This window comes from Macaca thibetana, chromosome 4 (assembly GCF_024542745.1).
Source record: "Macaca thibetana thibetana isolate TM-01 chromosome 4, ASM2454274v1, whole genome shotgun sequence".
NCBI lineage: Eukaryota > Metazoa > Chordata > Mammalia > Primates > Cercopithecidae > Macaca > Macaca thibetana.
Window position 1 is genome coordinate 151846501 of NC_065581.1, and position 12636 is coordinate 151859136.

At 35.8% G+C, this 12636-nt stretch overlaps 1 long non-coding RNA gene across 1 annotated transcript; it reads left to right on the forward strand.

Moving 5' to 3' along the window:
• The first annotated feature begins 437 nt into the window (after window positions 1–437).
• On the forward strand, window positions 438–11317 carry LOC126952338 (uncharacterized). Its single transcript, XR_007724854.1, has 3 exons — window positions 438–905; window positions 6170–6400; window positions 9699–11317. It is a non-coding gene; the product is annotated as an uncharacterized LOC126952338 (long non-coding RNA).
• The last annotated feature ends 1319 nt before the right edge of the window (window positions 11318–12636 follow it).

Genomic DNA, 12636 nt, shown 5'->3' on the forward strand with positions numbered 1-12636 from the left:
ATTTTAAATGAAAAGAAATAAAAACAGAAGTATATGAAGTTTGCAAAGTGATAATTAAAGAGTAGTATTTCCTGATTGCAGACAGTATACAATGCAACATAAACAGAAAGTGGTTAGATAATGGCTTTGAATATGAACAAAGAAGTGAATGCAAATATAAAACTTATCCTAACATAGCATGATTCACATAATTCCAAAGAAGCACATTTTCTCAGTGTTACCACGCAAAGTTCTGTATGCCATCTTGCTCTATAAAATATATTGTTGTCATTCCATCTTCATACTTATTTGCAGTACTGTTTATTGTAGAAAGAAAACAGAAGGCAAATCCTAAACAAATATGAAACATTTAGGGAAAAAAACCTCAGTTTTATTTTGGATATCATTTATAATATTTGAAGAAAAAAATGCTAATACTGTGAAGTAAAAAGGTGTTACTTTTTGTTTATCTTTTCCAAAGAGCTTTCTTCACATTTGTATACCTCACAAAACTAAACTTTAATAGTAATATTAACTGTGGCATACTACAATAATTCTGACTCTCAAAGCAAGCTTAAGAATCAATTATGGCCTAAACATTTATTTAAATATGTGTGGCTAGAAATGGTGGCTCACACCTGTAATCCTAGCACTTTGGAGGGCAAGGTGAGAGGATCACTTGAGGCCAGAAGTCTGAGACCAGCCTGGGTAATATAGCAAGACACATCCCCTCCATCTCTACAAATTTTTTTTTTTCACTTACCAGGCATGGCGATGTTCACCGGTAGTCCTAACTACACAGGCGGCTGAGGCAGGAAGATCATTGAGCTCAGGACTTCAAGCTTACAATGAGCCACAATGGTGCCACTGCACTCAGCCTGGGTGACAGAGTGAGACCCTGTCACTAAATAAATAAATAAGTATGTGTAAGTATTGAAAAAACTTACTTTGCTTATAGCAATTATTTGCTGTTATTTGAAGAGTACTTTAAAAATGATGATAAAATAATAGTAATAATAATAATAATGATAAAGATTTTTTAGTACCTTTATTTCTTTGGTAACTATAAAGTACATCCTCATTTAAGGAGGCCGAGGCGGGTGGATCATGAGGTCATCCTGGCTAACACGGTGAAACCCCATCTCTACTAAAAATTCAGAAAATTAGCCGGGCGTGGTGGCGGGCGCCTGTGGTCCCAGCCACTCGGGAGGCTGAGGCAGGAGCTTGCAGTGAGCCGAGATCACGCCACTGCACTTCCAAAAAACAAAAAAACAAAAGTACATCCACATTTAAGGAAGTAACACATTAACATTTCCAGGAAGGACATATGACATTATTCTTTCAGGTCTCCCTCAAAGTCAATTGGAGTTACATATTTTTACAAAATGTGTAAAATAAAATATTTTTTACTGCACGTGATTGCCTTTTCTTTCCAAGAGTAAATCAGTGAAATCTGATTATTAGCCAAAGCGATAGAGTGCTTTCTGTCAAACCGCTGTCACAGATTCACACTGGGAATTAGGGAACACACAGAGTTAGCAAGTAAGAAAACAATCAACTGCCTACCTGTGTTCAATATTTTCATAGGATATTTTGAAATAGGGGAGGCCAGAAGAAATTGGAGGAATATTACGGTTTACTTTGACCTAGGATTTTAAAATATCTGAGGAAAAGAATACTTATTTTGGATTGAATAATAATTGTAATTTTATATAACCAACTATGCACCTTCTGTGTGTATGTGTGTGTATGTGTGTGTGTGTATGTGTATGTGTGTGTGTTTGTGTTTCTTCATATAGTTGAATAATCACTGCCCTTACTTTTAGGTAGCCTATAGGTATTTTCATAATTTAATGTTAAGACATAGCTTTCAAAATCTACTTTTACTGGAATTTATCCTTGATTTCTGGGAAAAAAAAAAAAAAAGCTATTCTTTACAGTAATCAAAGTCAGGTTGTTGTGCCTGTATCAATTTATATCTTTTGAGATCCACTGTTGGATTGCTAAGTCTTGCACACACAATCATTGTTTTAGAAAATGGTGGGATATCTTCTTGAGAATGTCATTCTGTAGTGACGAACTTAAAGTTTAATGATGTTTTCTTTTGACTCTTCTTCCAATCTGTCCTTCAATTCTCCATTTCTATTAACCTAGCACCTTGGGTGTTATAATTGCCATGAAAAAGATAGTTGAGGAAAAGACCACTGTGCATGATTAAGATAGATATTAATGTGGAAGAATAAGTGTCTCCCACAAAGTTTGAATATACCAACAGATGTTTTATTCATCAAATGACTAACCCTTAGTACGTGAAGATTTTTAGAAGTCAAGCCGAGGTTAACTGAGAATAGACTTTTAGACACAAGTTCTGTGAAGATAGTTCTTAAGCCCCAACTCTGCCAATTTTATCATCTTCCTCAGTATTTGTGATAATTGAGAATAAATTCTAGTCTACTGTTTATAAATCATTGACATAAAACATGTACTCAGTGAATAAATTGGACCAACCATTATTATGCATTGTAATTTTTCTCCATGATTTAATATTTTTTTTAGCTCCTATGGTATGCATTGTAATGATATAAATCAGCATTCCACTTACATGAGGCAGGCTTAATTTGACTCAATATCCATCTGTGGTAAACATTTACATTTTCAAATATACCCCAACATTTGAGAGGAGAAGACAAGAATAAAATTGTATATTGGACATATGCTGTATGTCTAAATATTTAAAAGATATAAAACCAGCTATTAAACTGGTAATTAAATTTGTTTCAATCCTCTTATTTTGTCAAATATACTTATTCAAAAAAGAATTTGTGCAAAGCTATTATTTTTATATATTGTAATTTGAGAAGATGTCAAAGACTACTGGGTTTGTTACTGCACATATGTGGATACCCTCTTGATAAGCCAGGTATGTTCAGTGAGTAGTAATATAAATGCATAAATTACTTATTCTAGAACATTTCGGCTCTAGTTATTTTGCTATAATCAAAATTTTTACATGATTTTTCTGTATTGACAGTAATGAGCTAAGATATTAAAATTATCCACAAAATGTAAATTAAAGTAAATGTAAAACAGTAAAATTAATTGTCATATATGTTTTCAAAGAATATATCTCTTAAAATATTAAGTTTATTTATTAAACATTACAGGACAAATGCAAGTTTTAATTTATGTACACCAAAAGTTTTAATAAAACTATTTGAATACTTTTCATGCCTGTAATCCCAACACTTGGGGAGGCTGAGGCAGGAGAATAACTTGGAGCCAGGAGTTCTTTACCAATCTGCAATGTAGTGAGACCCTCTACAAAAACAAAAATAAAAATAAAAATAAAGCAGCCAGGCATGGTTGTGTGCCACTGAAGTCCTAGCTACTCAGGAAGCTAAAGTGAGAAGATCACTAGAGCCCAGGAGTTTGAGGCTGGAGTGAGTTATGATCATGCCACTGCACTCCAGCCTGGAGATTCTTTTTATTTGTTTAAAAAATCAGTTGAAACAAACATTTTGTTAAAAAAATATTCTAGCATTCTGTACGCATTTAGTTGCCGTTGTAAAGAATTGCTAGCATACCTTAGGCGTGTTATTTAACCAACATATATACAAATGTAAGAGTAAAAGTATCTTTAGAAGTATGAATTAGGAAATAAAAAGAAGAAAAGAAGAATAAAAATGATGTCTTCAACGCTATTGGGAAACCATACTTCATTATGCAAAAATCTACTGAATTCATGCTATCCTCTTTGGCAAGTTAATTCATTTTTCTTATCTCTTAATGCATCTGCCTCCCAAATCTTCTCTGCATTTTGAAGCAGTGTGTTTATATCTTCAATGTTGGTGCTACAGTTTGAATGTGCTTTCTCCAAAATTCGTGTGTTTAAACTTAATGGCCAATATGATGATGTTAAGAGGTGGGCCTTTAAGAAGTGTTTAGGCCTTGAGGGCTCCTCCATCCTGAATGGGAAGGGAGGCTTCGTGTGCTGCCTTCCACCAGGTGCAGACACAGCCTTCCTCCCTTCTGGAAGATGCAGCAAGGAGAATTTCACAAGACACCAAATGCTGGTGCCTTGGTCTAGGACTTCCGGCCTGCAGGACTGTAAGAAAATAAATTTCTGTTCCTTATAAATATCACAGTTTGTGGTATTTTGTTATGGAAGCACAAATAGACTAAATTAGAAGGCACTGGCACAGCCCATACATGTTTGAGCACTGCTGCCTTCTCTTTTGAGAACACAGGGCAAGAGAGGTGGTGAAGTGTTTCCCTGGGGCCTGGATGGTATTAGTAAAGAAAGCGCAAGTTTAGGGTGCTGGTGTAGCTCAGGTTTTAGAACTGAGCTCTGCATGTTGAGTGACATAGGCTCTCACGTTTTCTAACATGAATTATTTCTGTTGTTTGTTATACGCAGAATTCTTTAAAATACAGGACCCAAGGCAAGAGGCCTTGTTGTCCAAGTTTCAGGGTACGTTTTTTGTTTGTTGTTTGTTTGTTTTTACATATGGTATGGAGGGCTTAAGAAATCAGTTTGGGAATTCAATATGCAATCATATTTAGTCAAGACATATTTTAATGATGGATAGGTCAAAATCACTTAAACTTAAATTTCTGTAAAGGAGGAAAGAAAGCTTCAAGTTGCTTTGTAGTTACATATTAATTATCCCCTGATATCTGCAAGGCATTGGTTCCAGGACCCCTGTGGATAACAAAAGTTGCAAAAGCTCAAATCCCTTACATAAAATGTGTAACATTTGCATATAACTTGCACACATCTTCCTGTACATTTTAAATCATATCTAGATTACTTATCATTCTTAATATATCTAAATGCTACATAAGTAGTTGTTATAGTGTGTTTTAAAATTTGCATTATTTATTGCATTATTATTATTTTATTTTCTAAAAATATATTTGATCCATGGTTGGTTTAATAATCTTCAAATGTGGAACCCATGGATATGGAAGGCTGACTGGATATAATTTGCATTTTTAGGTATAATTTACACACTTTGGAGATAGATGGGGGTTTTGCAGAGAACCTAGACATTGACCATTAATACTTGCTGATCAATACCAATCAGTTACCTTCCCATTAGAAATGACACTATGTAATCTTGAGGAAATTCTTCTGAGAGAATTCCATAGGTTTTGCAAAATATTTTGTGAAGTCATGTTTCCATTTAATTATTGATAATTAACTTGATGCTCATTATAGTTACGAATTATAATTCTGCTGAGAAAAAAAATTTATGTAAGGGACAAGAAAGGGAAAGGAAGAAGAAAGTAACATTCTAGCAAGCCAAATGGCAAAAGTCTGGCAACATATAATATAAATCTGCCAAATACATCCTGCTGCTTTTCAATGTGGCCACCTGCCAAATAGCTCTGCATTGCATCCTCAATAGGTTTGACAAGAGGAAGTGAAAGGGACTGCACTGTAATGCTATGGCCCAATTAATAAACACTCATTCTGAAAACCTTTAATTGTTTAAATTGAGTATCCTGTCTGGTAGACTGTTCAGGCTTGTAGCTGAGCAAGGTTAGTGCTAATTCTGATTAGGCATTTTAAAATACTTGTTTAAAGGACATCTCTTATTTATTAATTATGTGCTTAGCATCCATATTTTAGATAAATGGCAAAAAAAGTACAAGTCTTAGAGGGTTGAGTTAGTAATAAATAAAACATAAGAATAAACTCCTGTTCCACATTTAAAAATTCATGATTCTGGGTTTAAACCAAACTAATTTCTTGAGTAATGTTTCTTTCAGAGTCCAGTACTTCTATTATTCCTTAAATCACTTTCATATATCGTTGCCCACGTGGGAAAAGTAAAACATTCTGCTTTTTAAATATTCCTAAGTTAAGATAACTTTAAATTAAGAGGGATAAAAACTTTATAGAATTAGGCACTGGAGAAAAAAATTCAAGAGAAATAGTACTAAGTATCCCGAAGAAATACACAGAATAACAGACATGTTTAACTTAAAATCATGAACTATTTATGATTATTTAATCCAATCATTAATTTTAGATATGAGGTAAATGAGGGCTTTGTGATTTCCAGTCCCATGTTCCTCTTAGTAAACCTTGATGTTCATCAGAAACATCTAATGGATGATTCATGTGTTGAAAGTATGGTAGCAGAAAGCCACATTTTCAACAGATAACTAACGTTATTTACAGGCATATGGTCCACGAATTTCACTTTCAGAAACCCTCAGGACCCAACGTTACTCCCCTGGATAGAAGAAAGTATTGAATGTTGTGGTTAGAAGGGAGATGATTGACCAGTAAAATGATGGACATGCAAGAAAATAAGAATGCTAAGATTTTTCAACTTCCACACCCTAAGAAATGGGATTGAAAATCAGTGACTTCAAATATAACACCGGAGTTTCCATTTGGGTCCTTGAGGTAGGCCACTTCCATTTTCCGTCAGCACCCAACATCATTCCTCCCTCCCTCCTTTATTTACTGCTCTGTGTGTATGTGTACATTTGTTAATATCTGGCTCTCCCTCGATATCACGAACTCCTTCAAAAGGAAAAACTGTCTTACTTTTCCACCTGCTCAATTTTCTTATTGCTAAATGAATTATATGGTTCCTGTCTACTTCACACTTAATTATCCCTTTTTTTTCCTCAATTTGCTTCACATTAGTTAGTGCAACTAAAAAATTTAGGACTAAATTCTTTATCAATTGCTTTATGTTCAAGCAGACTTTAGGTCCTGAGTATCAAGTCCGTATGTGACACGTATCTTTATACCCACCGGAATCTAACACAGGGCTTAGCACAGAGTAGGCAGTTCATACTGGAGAGCAGGCCTTTATTGACTGATGAGGGTATGTGACAGGATTTGAAATCGTATCCAGTATACACCTTTTGGTAGCAGCTACTGAAACAAGGGAATGTTGCAAGGGAACTTAGCATGACAGGAGGTGGGAAAAAGGCAAATTGAGAAAACAAGACATTGACGTTTTGAATGAGTGAGAACCAAAATAAAGGACTGGTTCAAATCCACAGGTTAAACTCAAGGAAATACATACATACTTGTGCCATATAAACATGCATATATATAACATATATAAACATACATATATAAAACACATATATATTTATATATTATATATATAAAATAGATGGTTAATTAGGAAATCATGTATAATTTTATTAAACTACAGTTTAAATCAGTTGTCTAGCAATAATGCATCAGAGGTGCAGCAAAATATCTGTAAAGGATGAAGCGAAGGGAACTATTGTTTCATGTGAACATTACGTGCCGGGGTCTGGAACGTATTTTATATAAACTCTCCAATTAAAGAGAAAAAATGTGGTTTTCTGTTAAGCTGTAGATAGCGCAAGGGTGAATACAACTCTAATGATGAGACTCAGATTTAAACAGATGCAGCAGTTCTGGAATTTCAGTTTTATGGGGTTTTGTTTCTCCCTCAATCTTAGAAGATATAATAGAAGACAAACATATTCGTTGATGTTCATTAAAAGAAATCCTGACAGCGCTGAAAAGAACAGGTAGTGACTGGTCCCAGGAAATACTTTCTGTGATACAGTTGTAAAAATTGCAGGGCATGTGTGCAAACTGCAATTTATAAGCAAACAGAGAAATCATGCTGGGTTCTTTTACTTTCTCTTAAGATCATGAAAGAAAGTAGAAAAAAATAAATTTAGAAGACTTTTTTTTAGAAGTGAGTAAGTAATGTAGGAGAAAACAAAATGAATGTGTAGTTAAGAGCCATTATATTTTTTTTGGTGGGGAAGTCAAATTAATAGTCTTTTTTTATTCTAAGAAAAATTTGAACTCTAATGGACCTTTGACTACGTATCACCTATCAGGGGATTTTTTAAAAACTATGTATCACTTATCAGAGGGATTTTTTGTATATGTGTGAAGTGATTGATAGAATGACATTTTTCTATTGTTTCCAGATAAAATATGCCAAAAGTGTAACTGTTTTCAGAAGTTTGAAGTCACCAAAACATATTTCAGTAGATAATTTTTTAAAAGGATATTTAAGCCAGGGAAAAAAGATGCAGGAGTGACATTTTTAAAGGGATGGGGGTGTCATTAAAAGTTATTCCATGATAAAGGAGAACTGCATTGGTTTTCTTCTTATAGCAGATTCTCTCACCTATCACAATCAGTGTTATAACTGGGTTAGATAAAATGCAGGTATACTCTTGCTGCCTTCATGTTTTAGTTCCAACCAATCTCAGGATTTTTTTTTACATGTACACTAAATCAGTAGAGTAAAAGACTAACATTAATAAATAACTTGAACTTTCTTTTACTCTTCAAGACTTGAGCCAGCTTTAAAAAAATGCATAAGCCAGTCCAAACTTGGTAGATATCTCTTTTATTCCCTTAAGTAAATTTTCTCAACTGCCAAATTGAAAATTTTTAATTTATTAATGCTTGAATGAATAATTCACTCTCAGACACTGGACGATCCAAAACAAACAAACCAGTTTGTGTATTTAGTTATATGAACTTTTGAACGCACTGCCTCATAAATCCAGTACTTATTGAACCTAAAAAAAAAAAAAAAAAAGTGCTGACCCCTATGGGCCCTGCTGTTAATTATCTCCCACTGCAGACATCATGTCTTTTCTTTACTTTTTAGGATTGTTTCTTCCTTATTAAATATTTTATATGTTTTCCCCTATTATGTCTGTGATGCTCTGCAGTAGGCATTGAATGGCTTTGGTATAATTTCAGTAGTTTTTCCCAGGATATTCTGCTGTATCAGTAAAGATATTAGTTGTTATTTATTTTCTAATATAAATCTGTGGGAAGTATTGATATATTCACCACCCCCCCATGACAATATTGGGCCTCAAGCAGGTTGATACATGGTCAAGATTATTTCAATCCAAAGTGTTGCACTTTTTTTTTTTTTTTTTTTGGCCTGCAAATCATTTTCTTTGCCTCTGATCACTCCTGTGCCCTGTGACTATCCAGCAGGCCTGATGATATTCTCCCTGGCTTCCGTCTTACAGATGCCTTGCCTGGGCCTCCGGTCTAAATTGGGTCCTCGGTAGACAGTACTGTCTTGATGACCTCATATTGGTATAACAATTTGGGATTGTAAACTTGTGTGATTGTTCACATATGTGTCATGTGCTATCCTGTAAAGCTCAGTGAGGGGAGAGATTGTAGCTATTTCACTTCCACTGCTGCATCACCTGGGTGCACCACAGAAACCGACAGGCAGCAGGGCACACAGTAAATATTGTTGAAAGAGTGAGTTAAAGTGAGATTTAAAACCAAGCCTGTACCATGGAAGTCACAGACACACTATTGCAGGAGTGATTGTGGTGTTTTTGTGAACGGTTCCTATACATGGATTCCACGTCCCGGTGGCTACATATGCACTGTCCTGTACCTTATATTCTATATTCTGTACTGTCATACTGAAACTAAGTTGAAAGCTCATTGAAAGCAGATCTTATGGTTTCTATTTAGAGTAAATGAAACATGTAGTTAGTTGGTTGATCCTTCATAAGTACTTACTAATTGATTGGAAACTGATCTTAACATTTAATTTGTTACGGAGCATTCTTTATTTCACTAAAGCCATCTTCCTGACGCTGTTCTCTAGCATGCTTTGTTCTTCTGTTATAATGACTGATGATCATAATCAGAAAAGGCTATGCCTGGTGTTAATGCTTCATTTTTTCCCTTTTATTCACAGACAGTTGGAGTGATCAAGCTTTCAAATCCCTGAAAACGTGAACTGTGCTATGTCTGGGGCAGGCTCCATATTTTTATTATGTACCGCACAACTCTAAAAGCAACATAGAAATTCAGGGCACTTAGATTGAAAAATGAACACTTTCCACATTTAAAGGAGACTTACATATTTTTGGAGTTACATACATTCTTCATCCCATTTATAAAATCCAGAACCCGTGGTTGGGCATAAAGCAGGAGATTTAATACTCTTCTGCTGGTGGGTTTTGTTGATTTTTACTGCCCCCTCCACCCAGCCCTATCCTACCCCACTCCATCTCTTCTGCTCTTTTTGTTCTTCATAGTTTTGTGCTAACTTCAGAGCTGCAAATGTGCCATTGATCACAGATTTATATATATGAGCTAAGAACAGGAATGCTAAAATAATTTCTTTCTCAGACTTTAAAGATAGATGATAGGTCAAGATGCTTTACTTCATAGCCAAACATACTAAGGCACAGAGCAACATGGCAAGAATTTCAGTTGTGAGAGCCAGAAGTGCTTGTTCAGCACTAACAAGAAATAGGAGAACAGGATCAGTATAATCTCATATTCTTATTAAATTTAAAAAAAGAGAGAGAGTAATGCCAAGGTTATGACATGAACTGACAAGACCAAAAAAAAAAAAAAAAATCAGTTTTTCTGATGCTTCAGCCTTTGCAAGCATATGAAAGAATAATAGTAAAAAAAAAAAAAAAAAGTCCTGTGGCATGAGTTATAGATGAAGTATCTGCCTTTAGCTTGGAATTTCCTGGCATTTTTCAGCCTGTGACACAGACTTGATGTGATTAAACAAAGGCTTTTCTCCAAATTTAAAGCTCCTTTAAAAAAAAAAAAAAGCTGAATCTAATACTCTAAATTGTTTTTAAATGGGAGCAGATGCCTCTGTTTCTTGAGCTGACTTCCAGATTCTGAGAAATAAATGAAGAATGGGGGCTTGTTTTGGTAGAGGCTGAGAAAACAGTTGGCCATATTTGCCCTTCAGAACTTCATATCATCCTGCAGCTCCCCAGTGGCAGAGCCGCATTCTTTCACAGGATGGGGCTGGGGCAGAGGATGGCGTCCTGTGGATTGGATTTCCCTTGGCTTCCCTGAGGGCAGTCCCCCGAGGAAGCACATCCTGGAGGCAGATTCACCCAATGAACCACAGCAACAGCTCCTAGGAGAATGAAGAGTGTGAGTAGAGTAAGTACATGCATATGGGTGGACGTGGTGGCCAACTTGGATAATCAATCTCTGAGGTTCTTTCTAGGCCTGACATCCTAGGATGCTCTAATAAAGGATGACCCCTGAGATGAGGCAGAACCCAAGACCGGGGCTGGCAGGGGGTTTGGAAATCACACTGAGCCTTAGCAAAACTCAGTTTTCTACTGAAAAAAAAAATTACTTGAAAAATTATTTTTGATTGGAATCTATACTTTTTTTTTACCTATCAATCAGACATGTTATTTTAGACTTATTATTTATAAGTAAGTACCATCCACACAGTTTGACATATGTTTACATTGCATGGGTGTGTTTGTGTGTGTGTGTGTGTATTTGCTCAGTATCTTGTTGTAATTCTTTCTAAAGCCTGTTCACTCATGAGACGGAGTCTCGCTCTGTCACCAGACTGGAGTGCAATGGCATGACCTCAGCTCACTGCAACCTCCGACTCCCTGGTTCAAGCGATTCTCCCACCTCAGCCTCCTGAGTAGCTGGGATTACAGGCATGCACCACCACGCCCAGTTAATTTTTGTATTTTTAGTAGACATGGGGTTTTACCAGGTTGGCCAGGATGGTCTCCATCTCCTGACCTTGTGATCCGCCCGCCTCAGCCTCCCAAAGTGCTAGGATTACAGGTGTGAGCCAATCGCACCCGGCCTGTGATGTAAATTTTTACCAGTGAGTTTTTAGACTCTTGACTTCAGAGTCTGTAATGGCTATCATTGCATATATCAAGGCACAGTTAAACCTTATGTTAAGAAAAGCGTGAGGAATTGAAAATTGTTTTGCATTAAGATAAACTTTATTTTTTGTATTTTGTTTCACCACCTCTCGCTTTTTTGAATACTTGTAAAGCATTCATTGAATAAAGAAATTTGTACAAAAATGTTGCATCTGGAGCTGTAGGGTGCTTTAAGAATTTAGGCACTAAAGATTGTATGGTCCTAGACACTTACACTTTAAACAGAATAGTATTAAGGTTGTGGTAAAAGCTCCTACAATTTATTTAAGGTTGTGCTTTAGTATTTGACCTAAAAGTATTTGAAAGCCTCTAAAACATAAAATCTGGAGGTCCATGGAAGAAGCTCGATCCAACAACCCTGTCACAGATAGTTTTGACTCAACTGCATGTTGGTGACCCTGAAGAACTAGTCATGGAAAAATAATTTCAATTTCTTCTAGTGACCTTTTCAAAATGATGAGCCTGGAACAGTTACAGACTCTGGCCCAAAAGAATCAAAGTTGAAGGTAGAGATGTTTTAAGGATGAACAGAGCAAAACAACTTAGCAGTGGGATATTAAAGGCAACATGAATCAAAGTAAATAACTTCCTTTTAATGTTCCCAAAGTGTTTTCCTTGGGGCCTAGTAGAGCAATTGCCAGAAAATGTGGCCTATAACATTTAGCTGTGGTCACGTCTGTCTCTCCAACATTCTGTTGGCTCCTCAAGGAAGGGAACATGGTTTAGTTCTGTCCCCTCCAGGACTATTGTCCCAAAGATGAAAACGCTGATCATTGAAATCATTTTATCAGTCTCTGAACTGACTCTGGATTTGAACTTTTTGCTCAGAAGTGTAACAATCACCTGAAACTTGGCACAGTCACACAGTTTTCTACCTCTACCTCTCCCAAGTCTGTTTCTTCCCCATTTCAATACCAGTTGCTCAGTGCGAACCTCAAAAGCTATCCTTGA